A 14,093-nucleotide genomic window follows, 5' to 3' on the forward strand; every position below is an offset into this window, starting at 1 on the left:
GAGTTAATTTGCCTGCATAATGGCCTCGTGCTAACAACACAGTCACAACAAAGTTTGAGAGGAAGGGGTTGGCTGCTGGTATTCTAACCACCTTGCAAGAGCTAAACATGGAGTAACATACATTTCTTGGTTTGTTCTGTTAAAAGATTTTTTTCCCGATTAAACAGGCAAAAAATGTTCAGCACAAACCCTGTTTGCGAAACTCATGCTGGACAATGGGACATACTTTAATGCATTGCCAACAATTTTGGCTTGCAGAATACCCTAATTAGGTGGGTAAAGTCAACAAAAGTCCAAAGTGCTTACGAAGGAAGATACTCAGAAAGTCAAGCATAACAAACTGAAAGCCAATATCAGTACAACAAATCACATGATTAGCAGGGTTATAAATACAAGAGCCAACTTTTATACCAAATATATAAAACAAGAATTAAACCACATGCTACTTACCGACTCCATAGCGGAAAGTTGCCTTGCACTACTTGCATATAAAATCCAATAGGGTTTATTCTTCTGAAAATATGCTGGAAGAGAAATGCAATAAGTTTTTTTTCTTGTGTAAAAGATGGCATTAAGATAATTACAAATGCACTGCTTTCTCCTCATCACCTGGGACTGGTTACTGCAGCAGTTTTAAAAAGGGGCTCCAATAACATATTTGAACGGGCACTATTATGAATAGAAAATTTTAATATAAACTTCATCTCATGGAAATAAGAACACTTCAAAATAACAAAAATTCTGCATAATTTCTGAAACAAATTGATCTTTAACACTCAAGCTAATTAGTAATAACATTTATGTTTTAGAACGGGATTAAAACATTGTATTGATGCATGCTTGCACTTGCATCTTAATAGATTCAAACTGCAAACAACTGCAGAGCTGCAAACATTTTGTACAATTTTAGAAAAATTTATGGGCATTATTAAACATGGAATGCTGGTAAAGGTATGGGACCCCTTATCCAGAATGCTCAGGACCTGGGGTCTTTCTGTAATTCGGATCTCCTACCTTAAGTCTACTAAAAAATTATTTAAACAGTAATTAACCCAATAGGATTTTTTTTGGCTCCAATAAGGATTAATTATATCTTAGTTAGGATCAAGTACAAGATACTGTTTTATTACTACAGAGAAAAGGGAAACCATTTTTAAAAATGTGAATTTTTTTTTTTTTGAGTACATAGACTTTCTATTTGTGAAAGACTTTCATAATTGCATTTTTTGTGCGTTTCAGTGAGACATGCAGTCATGGGTGAGCACAGAAAAAAAATCTGTTGCTGGTGCATACTGGCTCCTGCTTCTCTGTGCATTCCCAGAAAGCTTCTTCCCTTAGGCATGCCCAGAAGGCTCTCCCCTTTCACTATCCTGTAGTCAGAGATAAGGAGAGCTCAGCAGGAAGAGAGGGAGGGGGCTTTCCAATGTACCAGGAAGTAGAGGAAATGTGCTGGAGATTTCAACTTATAAGTCTGAAACCAGGAAAGACTCAATGCAGGGACTAAAGGTGGCCATACACGGGCCAATTGTAGCTGCCGATATTGATCCCTTATACTGATTCGGCAGCTTATTGACCCATGTAGGGGCAGCAACAACGGCAGCCCAACCACCATCTGGCCTGAAATTGGCCAGATATCGGGCAGGTTAAAAAATTTCGTCTGATCAACGAGCCAATGTGGTCCCTGAACAGACTGCGCCTATTGCCGTAGTTATAATTCGATAGTTTGGCCTCAGGGGGCCACCCGTAGCTGGGAATATCGGGAGAAGATGTGCTCACTTGGCAACCTCGCCAAGCGAGCGGATCTTACAACCCCCATGTTATTCTGGGGGTTGTATAGAGCAGTGCTGTCCAACTGGCGGCCCGCGACCCCCCACCTGTCTGGCTACTTTGATGGCTTTGTGTAAACTTTAAATGGTATCAGTACTGAGATTAACTGGCCCCCAGCTGTACATTTCAGTGCAGATAAACAGAGCTGCAGAAGGGAGTGGATGCACTCTCTTTCAGTCTGCAGAAAAAATGCAGAGGGAGAGCAGGGGAGCAAACACTCCATTGTGCCCTAGGGCTTACGGCCCAAAAAAATGTAATGACATTAAAAATGAGATTACATATACTCTAACTGTAGTATAGTAAGAAAAAAAACCCCAAAATTGAACATTTTCATACATTTCCTTAAATTTAACAGAAAATCCTCAAATGTTTCTGGGCTAAAATCTGTCCTGTGCGGACAGTGACAAACTGTAAAATCCACCCATTGGCGAGGTTGCCAAGCAAGCAGATTTTCTCCTGATATGCCCACCTACAGGCAGGCAATATTGGGCTAATTCGATCATTTGGCCCTATGGGGGCACAGGTGCCATTGGATCGGAGACTGCATCAACTAATCCAATGAAAAAAAATCAAACCTGCCTGATCGAGATCTGGAAAGAAGACTTAAACATTTTCCAGTGATGAAATAAAATCTGTAGTTTACACAGGAAAGAAATCTTGCATTTGACAACCTAGTTAAGGTTAGGTAGTAATCTTATGCATTTTAAGATCATTTAGCCTCGCTTGTCTGCATCCACAGGGACAAAACATTAACAATGAAAGAATGCCTATTTGGTCATGTTCAAATTTGTGTTTGTTCTTGTAGCTACACAGAGCAGAGGATTAAAAGAGCACTCTGCGCACTCCACTGCATATGGATGTTATTGTAAATGTGTTAAAAATAGAGTTATGCTGAGGTGTATTAGGAATACTTAGTACAAAAAAAAAAAAAAAAAGTAAAAACATTTTTATAACATTTCCTGCTTCACAAAGTAGTGCATTTCCTGGTTCTTGTGGTACTCTACTTCCTCCCTGGTGCAAAACAAAATGAACACACAAGGTTTCTCTAACGTTAACTAATATTCTAAATACAGTTTTGCAGTCAAGTTACAATATGTGAAAGACTTAAAAATGTTTACAGACACTCCAATGACTGTAGTAACCAGCTTTATTCTAATATCACCAGTGGCAGTTACAACACCCTTATCTGTCTGTTAGACTTTCAAATATTATTACCGTATATACTTGAGTATAAGCCGATCCGAATATAAGCCGAGGTACCTAATTTTACCTAAGAAAACTGGAAAAACTTATTGACTCGAGTATAAGCCTAGGGTGCAGCCTCTACTGAAAGTTGAAGTGATATCGCCCCCTCCCAGCAGCCAATTAGCAGAACAATATGAAAGCATCAAGATAGCAGCTCCCAGTATATATCAGAATAGCACACAATAGTAAGAAATCCAAGTCCAGCTTGGGACTCCCCCAGTTACACGGGAGCAGGAGAAACAATAGGTTACCTCAAAGCAGTTCTAATGTGTAGCAATGCACTGAGATGGCTGCCTACACACCTATATTACAACCAAAAAAATACATTTGTTGGTTCAAGAACACAATTTTAAATTATTTGCTATGTAAACAGTGTAATTTAGAACTAAAAGTATACCATAAAAATCATGACAGTATTCCTTTAAAATTTACTTGATATGTTGTGTATAAAAACCTCACTAATCAGTTCCCTGCAAGAAGACCCACTCTTGCTCATTCCTCCTTCTCCCTTTACATGGTGCACTATGAATACAGGTCCACAGAAAAACTCACAAGTGGGCGAATACTGTGGCTTCCTAGCATATTATTTCTTACCAGTGACAGGCACATCCAATGACCCAAGTATATTGATCCAAGTATATTGTATTCTGTTTAATGCGCCCCATAACGTCGATGCATGTCTAACCAAACCCTATGAACGTGTTATTCATATTGTACCGAGCCGGAGTTAATAGCACTGCGTGAGTGCAGCAGCAGGTGCCCCTGTGTGCAATTAAATTGTGTGCCATTACCTACATGTGAAAGGACTGTGTGAAGGTCATAAGCCAAGGATTCCCTGAAATGTTAGGCCTGTCTCATCTCTTCCCTGCCGATCCCTTACTGATGCAGAGTTTATACCTTAACTAAGCAGAGGCGCGTCTCATAATGGAAGCGACGGTATGGCGCTTGTGATGTAGCGCGTGTCACATCTCTTCCCTTGCAGATCCCTTACCGATGCAGCGACTGGGCGCATAACGGTAGCGTTGCTACGGCGTGTGTGATGTAGCTCTTGTCACAGGTGATCCCTTACCGATGCAGCGGCTGGGCTCTTAATGGTAGCGCGGTAGCGATGCTACAACGCGTATGATGCCTTGCGTGTGCGCATGCCCGTCTGCACACCCATCTGTCCACTTAGGTGCGCGCAAGGAGCGCATTGCATCAGTGAATCCATAGCCAACTACCGTATATACCCGAGTATAAGCCGAGGCTTACTTTTAAGCACATTTTTAGTGCTCAAAAACTCGGCTTATACTCGAGTATATACGGTACTTACAGATGTTAACTATGCTAAATATTTGAGGCCTGAATTCTGAGTGGAAGTCCACCTGTTACTTGTGCTTTAGGCACGGCATTTTCCCATAAATAACTAACTATTGTAAAGAATTCGTTGTACAGGTGTCAGAAAACATTTATGTGAACATTTTTTTCTACATTGGTTTTGTAAATCTGGTCTTCATTAAAGGAGAAGGAAAGTTACAATCACCAGGGGGTGTCAAAATGTAAGGTACCCCCAGATTGTAATTACTTAACCGAAACACCCAGATGATGCTCCTGTGGGGGAAACTGCACTGGCCAGGGTCATGCGAGTGAGCATTCCTTTTCCTCCTTCGATCTTTACACATGCACAGTAGAGCGAAAGGCTGAACTTTAACAAAAAAGTATTCTTTTTCACGCAACTGTGAATGCAGGAAGGCAGAGAATCGCTCACCTGCATTTACTACGGGCTGGTGCAGTTTTATCCTAACAGGAGGCAACCTTGCCAAAATAGCAGTTCTTTTAATGTATGGCCATCTTTAGACTTTTATCAGCAAATTTTGCATTCAGCTACTCTGAAAATCTGCACAAGCATACAAACACTGAGCTTCTGAAAAACCACTAAATAAACATCATGCAAACTTAACAGCACTGACTGAATGTGCTGACCTGGAATAATGTCAGTGTAAGCAATATGACAACCACAAACCTCAATGAAAAATTCTAGTAAGGTGTTTTGCAGAAAATCTTTTTGGATCTTATTATTTTCTTTCCTCTTCTCCCTTTTAACAGCTTTCAAATGGGTGACAGGCCTGACAATTCAGGAACTTATTGCTAGAATTTTGTTACTTTTCATTGCTTATCTTTCTTTTCAGACCCTCTTCTGTTTATATTCCAGTCTCTCGTTTACACCACAGCCTGGTTGCTACACTAAACTGGAACCTAGAAACCAGATAACAGCTGATATTCCATCACTGGAATGCTCTTAAACAGCTTAATACATTTTAGGGGTCTGGCACACGGGGAGATTAGTCGCCCGTGACAAAACTCCCTGTTTGCGGGCGACTAATCTCCCCGGATTGCAATCCCACCGGCAAAAATGTAAATCGCCGGTGGGATGGCATACGTGGCGGCGCGATTTCACTGAAATCGCGCAAGTTGCCTCGAGAGTAAACATCGCCACTGCGTATGCCATCCCACCGGCGATTTACATTTTCGCTGGTGGGATGGCATTTAGGGGAGATTAGTCGCCCGAGACACGGGAGATTTGTCGTGGGCGACTAATCTCCCCGTGTGCCAGAGCCCTTAAAAATGGACTGTATGAAGACCAATTACACATTGTCATAGAATCTACATCACACAAAAAGATCATTTAGGATGAACTACCCCTTCAGGTTACAGAAACTGGAAAATTAGCATTCCCAGAAATGGAACAGGAATGCAAGAGAAACAATGCCAGACAAATTGACAAGTGTATACCTTGTACTATAAGGCAATATGATTTTAAATTACCCCAAGGTATGTTTTCTTTATGGATCAAGCAATAATTAGGTGGAAGTGTAGAATTAAAAAAAAAAAAAAGTTGCTGGGAATCACAGCTCTATAACACATACTTCTTAGGGTGAATACACAGGGAGCTATTTAGTAGCAGCTACACACTGAGCTACTTAGTAGCAGCTACTTGTCATGGCTACTAAATGCCAGAAGTATAAAATTAGCCTTACTTTTGTTTTTAATCTTAGGGCAATTTTCACTCTCTGCAAAACAAGACAAAAGTTTGATACCTAGGTCTTCAGACTGTCTGATTAAACGTAAACCCAACTCTGAAACATTGGAACTTGTAGCCCTCTACCTCACTTATCTTCTTTTTCCTTTTTTTTCCCTTGTTTGTAATTGAAAGCTATTCAAACAACAACCTTAAAAAAAAGACCTATCAAGCTGATGTTGAAAACTACAGAGCAAAGTATTAAGCTGTCTATATATATTCAGATTTTTGACAGTCTGAAAATTGTACAAAATGTAGTGTGCATACGGGCAGCTTTAGTCACTGCGCACAAGGGGGGCGGGTTTTAACCCCAAAATTCTGGTATTCATATTTCGCCCAAAATTTAAAGGACTGGATTCTGTTACCTATAGGTCATGTTGACCATTCTTTAGCTGCTTTTGTAAGTAACTGTTACTTAAAGGAGAATGCAAGTCAAAATTTAAAAAGCATACTGCCCAACAGTCCTCCTATTGTTTAGTAAAAACGCCATACTTTTGGCTCACCTAATCAAAGAATTTACTCAGTCACACTTACTTCACATTTTCTAGAACAGGCAGCCATCTCTAAAAAGGTATTCTCCCTTCCTTTCCCTCCTTGCTTCATACTGCACATGTGTTTCATTCCCCCCCCCCCTCCCCTCTGCCAGATATGCTTCTGATTGGCTGGTGGGTATGTGTAGCTCAGAACAGGAGACCGGATACAAGTTACACACATGCTCAGAGAACAGAAGCAAGCAGGTATCTGGGAATTTAGATACGCAGTAAATACTTAAAAAGAATGCCTTTAGACTTACTTTTAATTTATATTAACCTTTCATTGTCCTTTAAAGTCAGTTATAGCTTCTAATGCTAACAGACTCCTGCGGCACAAATATGGCAGTACCATCATAGAGGAACATGGGGGATTACACATGTAATGTAATAGCATCGGACAAATACGTTTATGGCAAAATTATAAATGACATGCAAAGACATTGTTATGATAGATGTAATAAAAGGTTTCATTTCTGGTGTCAGTGTCTTTTTAACAGGAAATAGTGTGAAAGAAAAAAAAGACATAGCTTTGTCCATTAATTGAATGATGTGGCCTAGAATGTATGTGTGCCTTAGCTTATTTGTGTGCAATGTGAATCCTATGATCCTGGGAGGCGGCCCTTAATTCTAAAAATTTTCTAATTAGGCGTATCCAATTGCACATACTACTAAAAAAGTATATTTTTATGAAACTTGTTTATTCAGATGTAGCAGGGTTTTGCATATGATTTTCCTTCAACTGGAATCTAAAACTATGGTGTACAAATATAAATAAACAACCAAAATATAAAACACAAAGGCCCTTGACTAACTAAAACTTAATAAAAAAAAATAATTTTTATTTTTAAAATTAGGCTATTAGAAGTCACCCTAGAGCGTCATAACCCATATAAAAGAACTTATCTAGGGCAGTGCTGTCCAACTGGCGGCCCGCGGGCCGCATGCGGCCCGCGACCCCCCTCTGTGTGGCCCCCCACCTGTCTGGCTGCTTTGATGGCTTACTCTTGTGTAAGCTTTAAATGGTATCAGTACTGTGATTAACTGCCCCCTGCATGGTTCTCACCTCAGATTCAGGCTGTAATCAGGCTGTATTGTTTAAATATGTAAAACCTGTGTTTTTCACACCTTTTAGTTTCTGTATTGTTCACCCCCTGCAGTGTTCACACCTCTGGCTCAGGCTGTAATCACCCCCATTGTTCCCCTGTTCACACCTCAGGAGCAGTAGAAACCCACAAATAATCCCTGCACACTGCAAAAAGAACATATACTGAGGTGGTACTTCAATTAAAAAGTTTTTTAATATATAGTTATTTTGCAGACTGTAGGAGCAGTGCCAGCATTGTGTCACTGTAGGCTGCCTGTGTGTGCCATACACACAGGCATCATAGGGCAAGCAGAGTATGGCACACACAGGCAGGGTAGGGAAGGCAGAGTATGGCACACACAGGCAGAGTATGGCACACACAGGCCAAGTATGGCACAAACCAGCCAAGAATGGCAAACACAGTGAGAGTATGGCACACGCAGGCAGGGTAATAAAGGCAGAGTATGGCACACACAGGCAGGGTAGGGCAGGCAGAGTATGGCACACACAGGCCAAGTATGGCACAAACCAGCCAAGAATGGCAAACAGTGAGAGTATGGCACATGCAGGCAGGGTAATGAAGGCAGAGTATGGCACACACAGGCAGGGTATGGCACACACAGGCAGGGTATGGCACACACAGGCCAAGTATGGCACAAACCAGCCAAGAATGGCACACACAGTGAAAGTATGGCACACAGACAGGGTAGGGAAGGCAGAGTATGGCACACACAGGCAGGGTAGGGAAGGCGAGTATGGCACACACAGGCAGGGTAGGGCAGGCAGAGTATGGCAGGTTTTTGCTGTACTACAACCATTAATATGGGTATGGTCATGTGATAACATGGGTGTGGTTTCAAGTAGGTGCGGTTTCAAAAAGGGGAGTGGTCAAAACGGGCTTCCATTATCGGCCCTCCACCACGTAGGTCGGAAAAATTCCGGCCCTCGGTACAACAGAAGTTGGACAGCACTGATCTAGGGTACTCAAGATAGAATCTTCTCATTGGTTTGGAATATTCTTATTTTTTATAGCAGGGGGTACATGGTTAAAATATGTGTATAGCCTAGAGGATGACAAACACTGAAATAGACAGGAGCATATGATGATAGCAAGTCCCAATTTTTGATTCATAGCTTAATATTAAAAAAAGAACCATTTATCTGGGGAAAGTAAACATACTGTGTAGGTCCCTGATACTGTAAAAGCCATTCAATAATACCCTCTTCCAAGACCAAACTGCAAGACTTAAAGAGAAAGAGCAACAATTAAAATCACTTAACCTAGTCATATATTTTATAGAGCTCTGGACGGCAAGGTCCTCCTTCCTTTTGTGGCTCTTAAAGGAGACATATCCTATAAAAATTATGAATGTACCAGTGAATTATACTCCTCTAGATATAGAAGGATTGTGCTTTAAAAAGTTGTGTTTCTGACTGATTTATTGAGAAATTCCACAAAAACCCCACTAGTCCCGCCCCTTTTGTTCCACTTCCTGCTGGCTGAATTCTCTGGATGAGCTGGGGAGCCGGCCGCCCTCCGTACACTGCACTGTAGGATAGGAGGAACCAATCAGCAGCTAGGCTGCCCTGATAGGGAACTGAAGCCTGTCTTTGCTTGTGAGTGCAGGGCTGTGATTGGCTATCCCCCTCCTACTGTGCTTCTGGCAGGGACCGTTAGGACACGCCCACTCTTGATTTAACACTGGACGGAGAAGTGATACGATCTATAGGGAGCTCCAATAAAGGGGCCATTTTTACAGATAGGATTAATGTTTAGCCCAAAGGGAAACCAGCACCGTATATTATTCATAATTGCCTACAAAATTAGTGTTTTTCCCATTTATCCAATATGTCTCCTTTAAGAATTATAAATAATATATATTTAAAGGAAAAGTAACACTAAAAATGTTTAACTAAAAAATCTATTCTACCCTGCCCCAATAATTGCCCTATCCTACAAACCATTTATTATTTTGAATGTTTTAGTACAAAATACCTGTTAAAAGTTGGCTTCCGGTCATTTGAAGAAAGGCGATAAGGCGATGCAGGGGAAGGGTCCACTATGCGGTGATCAATTGATCGAGCCTAGCCTGACTCCTTCCTATACAGAAGCAAGGCTAGGCTCGATCAATCGATCACTGCATAGTGGACACTTCCCCTGATACTTCACCTCAATCGTCTTTCTTCAAATGACCGGAAGCCAAATTTTAACAGGTATCTTGTACTACAGCATTCAAAATAATAAATGGTTTGTAGGATAGGGCAATTATTGGGGCAGGGTAGAATAGATTTTTTAGTTAAAAATTTTTAGTGTTACTTTACCTTTAATGTTCTTGTATTGTTGCCCATATATTCTATAAATGTTATATTTTAATGTTCAGTGCTGAATATACAAGTAGCACTATACAAATAAAATAAGACATAATAATGGTATAATACCATAGGCCATATGTAACATAATAAAGAAGGCTTCACCACAAATAAACTGCATAACTGATGACGAAACAATGATAGAACTTCACCATACAGGAAGCCACTGTATTGTTCTGGAACACCAGTTTCTTAACTTTACACTGCACCCACAGCACATAATATTAGTCATATATAGTACTGGTAATTTTAATATATTACATTTTAAATGTTTTCAGGCAAAACAGAAACAATTCAACGACTGATTAAACCAGTCACACAAAAGTATAATGAGTCTTACCATGCAAAAAAATAAGTACATATTAAAAAAAAAATGCAACACTAAAATAATGTTTCATAAAGAGGTATTTCATTTAAACACAAAATGTAATAGGTGTTAGGCTACATATATGCAAAGTATACATGGGTTTGCAGGTTTAAACACAAACACATTTATAGGCACATATGTGGCTACAATTCCTTTAATGATTTGTTTTCAAACATCACAATTTTCAGTCTGAATATTAATTACCATGTATCAAATGCTAGAAAAAGATGCATAATGATTTTAGAAAACATACTGGCTTGAAAATACTTAAATGAATTCTTGCATTGCACAATTCTTAAGCATTTACAAGCTAAAAAGCAGTAGAAACAACAACAAATGAATTGTGCACAATGCATAAGAGCCATTACAGAATCAGCAACTTCTACAATGAATTTAGATACACCTAAATAAGGACTAGCTAAATATACACTAAAAAATTTCACTCTGGGTACTCGTAGGACCTTAAAACACTTGTCTAATGGATGTTTCCAAGTTCATTATCATATTTATGTATTACAGATTACACCAAATGCATATATCCTTTAACTGGCAGCAAGTGGACTGTGACCCTGCTTATTACAACAGCTTTTTCCCAGAGCATGGTCTGTTTATACAAGATTGGCAGTTCATTCTTCACCCAAAATGCAGAATAGCATGCTCTGACATCCACCCAATAAATAAAATTAACCCCTGCAACTGTAGAACTTAGCTTCCAGATTTACAGCCAAATGTAGTAAACCGGTGAGACAATTGAATGCACTACATCACTGTAGATCCTGCAGCCATGCAGATGCTATTTAACAACCAATCCCAACATCCCATGGCAGCATTTGAAGGATGATGGGAATTGTGCCTTCATAACAACTCAATGACCATAGGCTGGACATCAGCACAGCGTGCAGACATCAGACCCCTATCAGGTATTAACAACATCTAATAAGACAGAAACCCTGGCTTGCTTCCCAGCAAGACTTATGACTCTGCAACTTTAACATTGTCCCTATTTTTTTGTATAATTACCATTCAGTTTGATCTGGCCTAGAGGCATAAAGGTGATTTTTTTTACAGAAGTACCCATAAATATCAATGTCCTATATTACTAAATGGTTTTTCTGTGATATGATAAGATGGAATTCCAAGTGCATACGAGCAAATAGTTTTTGGATTTAAAGAAAAACTCCTGCTAAAACCTTAAAAAAAACCACAAATATTGTTCTACTAGGGGTCACATTGCAGTAGAAGTGCTTTCCCATGACACAGTGGGATTTTAATCGTCTGAGCATAGCAGGACTATTTTCTCTAGGCAGCCACTGTGAGGCACAGAAACTCCCTTTCCAAACAGCACAACACTTCCTTGCTCCACTGCTGCGTTTGTTTTCGATGCAGATTTGCCAACACACATACGCCCTTCCTTGTAAGTTGCTCTTACCGAATATCTCTGTTCCCGGACTTCCAGGTGTAGCTTAGTCCTTATGCCTCAGTCCCTGGTAGCAAATTCCCACGGTGCCCCGCGGTGGAGGGGCCGATATTGAGGAGGTGGAGGAGGGAGGGAAGGCCGCGAACGTGAGCATGGAGCCAGTGGTGGCAGCGGCCTACCTCCCTCCCTCCTCCCCTCCTCCGGTAACCGGTGGAAGCAAGGGGAGGAGAACAGAAACAAGTCAGGCCCGAACCACTGGAGACTGGATAATTAAACACTCCCTTTTTTCTTTGAGTGCTACGACACAGGGAACAAGACTCACGCGAAGTCTGGTACAGTCCAAGTAATTGACAGGAACCGGCAACAAGGCCCAAGCACCGGATAAAGCAACCAATAGCAGCCGCAGGGCAAACTGCGTGCAAAAAAAAAAACAGCGTAATCCCTTAAAATCGAGCCCAGCGTTGAGGCAGCTTGAGATTTCGGCTATCGTCCTCGGTACCGTCGCCTCACAGGCCGCTCCCGCGCGCGCCCCCGGTCACTTCCATCTCCAGCCGCTACCACGCGCCCTTTGACTCCCTTGAGGCGCGCTCCCTGTGAGAGAAAAGCGATGGCGACGTGAGGAAAGCTCTGATTGGCAGACAATAGCACGGCAATATGGTTCGCCCAACACCATTGGCTAGTGCATATTCAGACGTCATCCAGATACAAAACTGGGCGGAGCCACCTAAGAGGGAGGTTGAACCTGCAGCTATTCGTCCACTGACTGAGATTGTGTTGTTGTCTGCGGTGACGTTAGCAAGGGGCGGGGAAGGAACCAGTGTAATAAAACGTATTGGGCAGCTCCGAAGATACCAATATATCCAGGCTCCTAATTGGTTAGAGCTGTACTCTGTTTGAACATACCTAATGCCAGGGGGCCGTTCCAAACCGTGCGCTCTTGACAATAAATATTTGGCTCTTAAATATATTAACTACGAGATTAGTGCCGAGACAGATTTTTTAGCTATGAAGCTGAACTTATAACATTAGTATTCAGTTTGTTTCCTGTTTTGGTTGTAATTAGTGGAAAAAATGACATGTGGCTTAAAGTACACACTATCAAATCAGGAAATTTTTGAAAGGTAAAGTGTCTGGAATGGCCTTTATGATTTACAAGTTATGAGTTACTGTTTAGGCACCATAATACAGCCTTAAAAAGTGGTTCCATATTGGATTTTCAGCTGTTTCATATTCAGTCATGGATGTGTTTTAAGAGAAAGAAAACTGCCTCTTTTCTACAGACACTATACTTTGATTCAATTGGAGCACTAGGAAAGAGTCCCTTAGTATCCATACCAGCTGTCACATGGTACATTAAGCAAACATAATAGACCTTCAGTCAACACTTTTCACACCAGGAGCCCAAATCTGACTCAGTAATTCTCATAGGTGCTAATATCAACATATACAAACCTTTGGGCTGAGTTGCAGGTAGGACAGGTCAAACACGTAATGCAAAATGCAGTCTTTCTGTGATGCCGTTTTTCTCATGTGTAGGTGGGAAAAGTTAGCATTGTCCCCTTTGCAACTGCACTTTTGCAATTTAACACCTGTATTTGTTAGGTATGTACCGAATCCACTATTTTGGGATTTGCCCGAACCCCCAATCATTTGTGAAAGATTTGGCCAAAAACCGAATTGAATCCAAATGCTAATTTGCATATGAAAACAAAGTTTTTTTGCCACTCTGTGCGTGGCAAAAAAAATTCAACTTCCATGTATATGTGACAAAAAGTCACATGATTTTAAGGATTCATATTTGGTTTGGCCAGAACCATGGATTCGGCCAAATCTGAATCCTGCTGAAGAAGGCAGAATCTTGGGCAAATACCAAACCAAATCCTGGATTTAGTGCATCCCTAATATTTGTTTACCTCCACAAGCACATTATTCATAGATTTCAAAACAACAGCATCAAGACAATTTTGCTGGTTTATTGATGTCTTAAGCAATAAATATACTGCCTACCAGGGAGACACGGTTGAAAAAATCTGGGTTTGGCAGATGCCAGGATAAATCTACCTTTCTGCATGTTAACATTTATTTATAATGCACCAACATATTCCGCAGCGCTGTACAATAAGTGGGTTTCATACATTGGACATACAGAGTAACATATAAAGCAATCAATAATCGATACAAGAGGTGAAGAG

The 14,093-nt window shown here is 40.7% G+C and overlaps 1 protein-coding gene across 2 annotated transcripts in view; it reads right to left on the minus strand.

Annotated features, from left to right (window-relative positions):
• The window catches only part of ankrd11 (ankyrin repeat domain 11), a 120,432-nt gene extending 107,869 nt beyond the window's left edge, over positions 1-12,563 (minus strand). The window contains exons 1-2 of one of the 2 annotated variants that reach the window (XM_002933658.5): positions 11,914-12,563; positions 451-524 (exon numbers count right to left, since the gene is read on the minus strand). The gene's annotated coding sequence lies outside the window, so the exon portion shown is untranslated. The remainder of the gene's footprint in view (positions 1-450; positions 525-11,913) is intronic. The other variant, XM_004913581.4, reaches the window with a different exon arrangement.
• Between the last annotated feature and the right edge of the window lie 1,530 nt (positions 12,564-14,093).

Source organism: Xenopus tropicalis, chromosome 4 (assembly GCF_000004195.4).
Source record: "Xenopus tropicalis strain Nigerian chromosome 4, UCB_Xtro_10.0, whole genome shotgun sequence".
Taxonomy (NCBI): Eukaryota; Metazoa; Chordata; class Amphibia; order Anura; family Pipidae; genus Xenopus; species Xenopus tropicalis.